This window comes from Hipposideros armiger, unplaced genomic scaffold, assembly GCF_001890085.2.
Source record: "Hipposideros armiger isolate ML-2016 unplaced genomic scaffold, ASM189008v1 scaffold_381, whole genome shotgun sequence".
Taxonomy (NCBI): Eukaryota; Metazoa; Chordata; class Mammalia; order Chiroptera; family Hipposideridae; genus Hipposideros; species Hipposideros armiger.
Genome location: NW_017731731.1, coordinates 1,254,920 through 1,261,731, shown reverse-complemented (window position 1 = coordinate 1,261,731; position 6,812 = coordinate 1,254,920). Strand labels below are relative to the sequence as shown.

General features: G+C 46.8%; 1 pseudogene; it reads left to right on the top strand.

The window, feature by feature from the left end:
• Nucleotides 1-2,905: 2,905 nt before the first annotated feature.
• LOC109393507 (homeodomain-interacting protein kinase 2 pseudogene) lies at nt 2,906-6,370 on the top strand (annotated as a pseudogene).
• Nucleotides 6,371-6,812: the final 442 nt, after the last annotated feature.

The window sequence follows — 6,812 nt, the reverse complement described above, 5'->3', positions numbered from 1 at the left end:
GAAGAGCTATTGTGGGCAGTTAGATTTACCTGCACCGTGCTGTTATGAATCACCTGAACTGCTGACCATTGGCTGGTGCTGAACAAAAGATTATTTTGTTCAGCACCAGCGGAACAGCTCTTTTTTTTTAACCCGACAGCTCTTTTTTTGAACCTAATGTTAACAATTTTATCTAGTCACCTTTACATCTATCAAAAGTTTTTACTAAAAGGGGATGTCTGGGCTGGCATTATTAGGTTCCTTCTTCTCCCGCAGCAAGTTTAAAATAATATTTTGTGTGCTCATAATGAATTCATATCTGAGAAAGTTGTTTTAACATTTAAAAGAGACTGAGTTAACTTCAGGCAGTGGTTTTCAAAGTGTGGTCCCTGGACCAGCAGCATTAGTTTTACCTGGGAACTCATTAAAATTTAAGTTCTCCGGCTCCACCCCAGGTTTAATGAATCAGAAACACAGGGGGAGGAAGCAGACTTCTGGCTATGGCCAAGTGAAAAGGTCAGCTAATCCTTTCCACAGAGAGCAACTAGACAAAACCAACAACAAGAAGCAATTCAGGGCTCTGGAAATCGACCATAGGCATACGGCAATCTCAGAAGTGTTTATGCTTGAAAAACTGCTGAACTTTGGGTAAGAACAGTGGATGTCTGAGGCATTCCTGCCTGGGGCTGTTTCCATCTATCTCCTCCAGTCCGTGGGTATGGAGGTTCTGCTAGGGCAGGACAGGCCATGAGGACTGACAGATATGCTGCTGTGTTTTGAGGGGGCTCCCTTGATTCGGTGTAGTGGGTCATGTCCACGTCCAGTGGCATTGTCAGTAAAAGTAATGACAGTCCTGCCTTTCAAGAAATACTATAGAAAGCCCTTCAGACTGAAAAGAAGTGACATCAACTTGAGTGCACAGGAAGCAATGAAGAGCACTGGGAATGGTAAATATGTGGGTGAATGTAAAAGACTCTCTAATTGTATTTTCTCATTTGTTCTCTTAAATTCTTTAAAAAAGATGTAAGATTGTGTGGAGTAATAATCATACCACTGTATTGTTGGATTTACACCACATATAAATGTAATACATATAACAATAATAATACAAAGGAAAGGGAAAAGGATTGAGCTATATTGGAGCAAAGCCTCTACATCTTACTAGAATCAAACTAGTATTAATCTCAACTAAATTTTGCTAAGTTAAGATGTAATCTGTAGGAGGATGTTTCATAATGATAAAAGAGTCACTATATCAGTAATATATAACAATTATAAAAATATATTCATGTAACACTGAGCCTCAAAAATAGGAAACAGAACTAACAGATTAAAAGGATGTAGACAATACAACAATAATAACTGGAGATTTCAATATCCCACTCTTAATAATTGATAGAAAATCTAGACAGAAAATTAGCAAGGATATAGAGGAGTTAAAAAAACAAACGCTAGCAACCTAATTGACACGTGTAGAATGTTTTACCAAACAACTGCAGACTACACATTCGTTTCAAGTGCAGATTTCTCCAGAACAGATCAAATGCTAGACCATAAAAGAAGTCTCAATACATTTAAAAGGAATGTAGTCATACAAAGTGTATTCTTTGAATTTACCATGGAATTAAATTAGAAATCAACAACAGAAAGAAATTTGAGAAATCCCCAAATATTTGGAAGTTAAGCACTACACTTCAAATTAACCCATGGGTCCAAAAAGAAATCATGAGAGAAAGTAGAGAATATTTCTAACTAAATTAAAATGAAAATGCAACATAGGATGTTATGGATACAGCTAATGCAATGCTTAGAAGGAAATTTTATAGTTTTAAATATAAGGAAATACTATAAACTCTATGCCAACAAATTAGACAATTTCAGTGAATGGGACAAATTCCTTACAAGACATAAATTACCAAACTGACTCAAGAAGAAATAAAAAACTCAATAGACTTCTAAAAAGAAATTGAATTAGTAATTAATAATCTTTCCAGAAGGAAAAGCCCAAGTCTAGAAGCCTTCACTGGTGAACTCTACTAAATCTTTAAAGACAAATAACACTCATCCTTCACAAACGTTTTCAGAAAGTAGAGGATGAAGAAATGCTTCTCAACTCACTCAATGAGACCAATATTATCGTGACACCAAATAAAGACATCATTAAAAAATAAAGTTACAGAACAATATACTCTGTTCAAACGGGATTTATCATAGGAATGCAAGGTTGGTTAAGCATCTGAAACTCTATCAATGTCATACACTATATAAATAGAACAAAGAATAAAAAACATATGATCATCTCAATAGATGCAGAAACAGCATATGACAAAATCTAACACCCTTTCATGTCAAAAACTCTCAACACACTAGGAATAGATGGGAACTCCCTCAACCTGGATAAAGGTTATCTATGAAAAACCTACAGCGAACAACATACTTAACGGTAAAAGACTGAATGGTTCCCTCAGCTATTGGGAACAATGCAAGGATGTCAGCTTTACCACTTCTATTCAGCATGGCACTGGAGATTCATCCAGTGTCATAAAGAAAGAAGTGGGGAAACAGTTGAATAGCGATTTCTTCAAAGATGATACACAAGACACGCAGTCAGTCATGCTGCGCTGAGCTCTGGCTGGGGACTAGCAGCATGCTGCCCGCCCTGCTCCTGGACCTCAGCCACTGTGCCCTCCAGGCCACCCCAGAGTCCCCACGCAATGCTAGGGCCCCGGCTAGGGAACCTGGCTTCCAGCCCCCTCCCCTGGCACCTGCCAAGTGAGGCACTGGCAGCTATGGCCTCATGGAAAGTGGAGACAGAATTTCAAGATGGCAGATTCCAACTGAGGCTGGTGGGTGCGGGGCGGGAGGGGCAAGCTCGCCCACTGTGTTCTCTTTTCTGTTACCATGACTTGCAGACACCTCAGCCCCAATGGGCCATGTGTACAAAGCTGTGGCCTCATATGTGCAAGTTTTCTCCCCTCACACCCTCAATCAAATGCCTTCTGTAGTGTAAAGAAACTGAAAGTGGAGCCAAGTTCCAGCTGGGACATGACTGTGTATGGCCCCCACAGCAGTGTATAGCCAGAGCAAGAACATGCCACCTCAGCCAGCCACCATAACCGTCAGCACCTCCTTGCCCATCTCAAGCCCAAGCTTACCTTATAAGCAGACCATCATCTTCCCAGGAAGAATCAGGCACATAGTTGTAACATCAGCAAGTAGCACTGCTGACTCTGGGCAAGTCCCCGGCGGAGCACATCACTTAGTGAGCAAAGTACTGTGAGCTTTTTTGATACCTACCAATAATGGGGACTCAAGCGTAACAGTGAGGAGACTGAGAACACAAGTGGTATGCAGATCATCAAAGAGCATCCATCCAAGAATATTGCAAGTGGGGCCACTGTAGCCACTGCCACCACATCAACTGCCGCCTCCAAAAACAGTGGCTCCAACAGTGAAGTGATTCTCAGCTAGTCCAGCATGACGTGCTGTTGTCCGTGACTAACACTTATGAAGTTTAGAGTTCTTGGGCCAAGGGACAAGTGGGCAAGTGTTCAAGTGCTGCAAACAGGGCACCAATGAAACTGAGATCCTGAAGAGCCACCTGTCATATGCTCCGCCAAGGTCAGATTAAACCTGCATGAGCATAAACAGTGCTGACGACTGCGACCTTGTCCGGGCCTACGAGTGTTGCCAGCACAAAACTCACACGGGCCTGGTCTTTGAGATGCTGGAGCAGAACCTCTATGACTTTCTGAAGCAGAACAAATTCAGCCCCTTGCCCTTCAAGTATATTCGCCCCGTCCTCCAGCAGGTAGCCACAGCCTGATGAAACTAAACAGCCTGGGCCTTATCCATGCTGACCTCAAACCAGAAAACATCACGGTGGTGGAACCATCTAGACCACCACACAGAGTAGAGGTCATCAGCGTTGGTTCAGCCAGCCACGTGTCCAAGGCTGTGTGTTCCACCGACTTGCAGTGCAGATGTTCCAGGGCCCCTGAGATCATCTTTGCTTTACCATTTTGTGAGGCAGTTGAAATGTGGTCCCTGGGCTGTATCGCTGCAGAGCTGCTCCTGGTCTGGCTGCTATATTTAGGAGCTTCAGAATATGATCAGACTTGGTATATTTCACAAACACGGGCTTTGCCAGCTCAATATTTAAGTGCAGGGACAAAGACAACTAGGTTTTTCAGTCATGACACAGACTCGCTGTATCCTTGGGGAGGCTGAAGACACCAGATGACCATGAAAGCAGACACAGGGATTATTAAGTCAAACGAAGCAAGAAAGTACATTTTCAATTGTTTTGATGATATGGCCCAGGTGAACATGACAACAGATTTGGAAGGGAGTGACATGTTGGTGGGAAAGGCAGATAGGTGAGAGTTCATCCACCTGTTAAAGAAGATGCAGATCATAGATGCTGGTAAGAGAATCACTATGATAGAAACCGTGAACCACCCTGTTGTCACACTTACTCAATTTTCCCCATAGCACACACATCAAATCATGTTTCTAGAACATGAAGATTTGCAAGTGCCAGGGGAATATGACTGTGAACCAAAGCAAAACCCCTTTCATCACGCACATTGCCCCCAGCACATCCACCAACCTGACGATGACCTTCAATGACCGGCTGATCACTGTCAATAACCAGCCCTCAGCAGTGTCCATGGCTGCAGTGGCCCAGCGGAGCATGCCCCTGCAAATGGGAACAGCCCAAAGTTGTGCCCGGTTTGACCCCTTCCAGCAAGCTTTTATCATGTGTCCGCCCGGCTTCCAAGGATTGCAGGCCTCTCCCTCTGAGCATGCTGGCTAAAACGCAGTTCCCATGGTCACTCAAGCCCCAGGAACTCAGCCTCTCCAGATCTAACCAGGTCGGCTTGCCCAGCAGGCCTGGCCAAGTGGGACCCAGCAGGTTCTGCTTCCTGCCAGGTGGCAGCAGCTGACTGGAGTGGCCACCACTAGTCGGTGCAGCATGCACCTGTGATTCCTGAGACCATGGCCATCACCCAACAGTTGGTGGACTGGAGGAACACAGGTGCTCACGTCAGCCATTACAAGCCCATCAGGCAGCAGCCTGCGCTATTGACAGGTCATGTGACCCTTCCAGCTGCTCAGCCCTTAAACGTGGGTGTGGCCAACCGGCACCACCTCCTCCTGGAAGAGTAAGCAGCACCATTCCTCTATGAGAAAAATCTCCACGTGTGAGGTGTCCTCTTCTCAGCCCATCAGCTCCCATCAGCGGTGCAAGTGCACCAAGGAGAACTTGCCACCTGCTGCACCCTGGTGCTCAGCAGCCCGGCCTGCAGCTCCTATGTCACGTGCGGCTGGGTGATGCGACAGGGCCTCCAGCACCACCGGGGAGTCACAGCAGCAGATGATTGTCCTTCCCAATACCTCCAGCCCCACGGTCAGCAGCATCACCACCAGCAGTGACACAGACAAGGAGGAACAGAAGCCCGCCCCCACCAGCACTGTCTCCAAGCAGAGGAAAAACGTCATCAGCTGTGTCACAGTCCGCGACTCTTTACCCTGACTCCTCCAGCAACACCAGCCCCTACTCCATGCAGTACGGCGCCAGTCACAACGCCAACACCTTTGACACCAAGGGGTGCCTGGAGAATCACTGTGCTGGGAACCCCTGAACCATCATCGTACCACCCCTGAAAACCCAGGCCAGCAAAGTGTCAGTGGAATGAGATAACCTGGTGCCAGTCAACACCAGTCACCACTCTTCCTCCTCCAAGTCCAAGTCCTCCAGCAACGTGACCTCCACCAGCGGTCACTCTTCAGGGAGCTCACGTGGAGCCATGGCCTACGGTAGCAGTGGCCAGGACCACGTTTCCAGCAGCAGCAGCAGCCTCTCGGCCTCAGCCAGGCTCAGCAGCACATCACCGACCCCAAAGGCAGCAGACCTACATCACTCTCACGATGGCGGCTGCCACGCAACAGCCCTAGCCACGGCACTGTGCACCCCTACCTGGCTGCTGCTGCCACCCACCTTCCCATCCAGCCCAGCCCCACCTCTACACCTACATGGGCGCCTGTGGCCCAGGGCTCCGCGGGTACCGGGACCCACCTGGTGCCCTTCCAACGCTCAGAGCCTCACACCGTGGAGCACACTGCCTGTCCAGCTAGCATCGTCCACCACGTCCCTGTGAGCATGGAGCCCTGGGTCCTGGCCTCGTTCACCATCCACTCCAATCAGAATTCAGCCCAGTTTGCCCACCAGACCTCCATGAGCGCCTCTCCAGCCTCCATGGTCTATACTGGATACCCACTGAGACCCACCAAAGTCAACCAGCACCCTCACATATCCTCCACTGGAAGGGGAGGGGAGGAGGGAAAGGAGGAGGGACCTCCATGGAGACTGGGCTTTTTATCCTGAAGGTGCCATACAAACAATGCAAATGAGCGGGGTAGGGGAAGGGAAGGGTCAGGGACGAGACACAAACGAAACTTGAACTAGGAAATAGGAGGACTTAGAGCACAGAACAGAACATTTTTAAAAGGTAGCGATTCAGGGGCGGGGGAAATCTATGCTTTTTAATTTTAAAAGAAAAATGAAAAAAAAAAAAGACAGAAAGAAAACGCCGGTAACAAAAAACACAGCTCACGAACCCATTCTGCACCAAACTGGCAAGGAGAAGAAGAGAGTCACCAAAACTTCCAGAAGTAGGGGGTGTGAAGCGGGGCAGTTTTTTAAGACCTTTATCTATGAACTTTTCAAAGATTGTTTTCATATGACAGCAAGTACCATTTAAGAATTTGCTGTCATGGGGTGGCTGGTTAGCTCAGTTGGTTAGAGCGTGGTCCTGATAACACCAAGG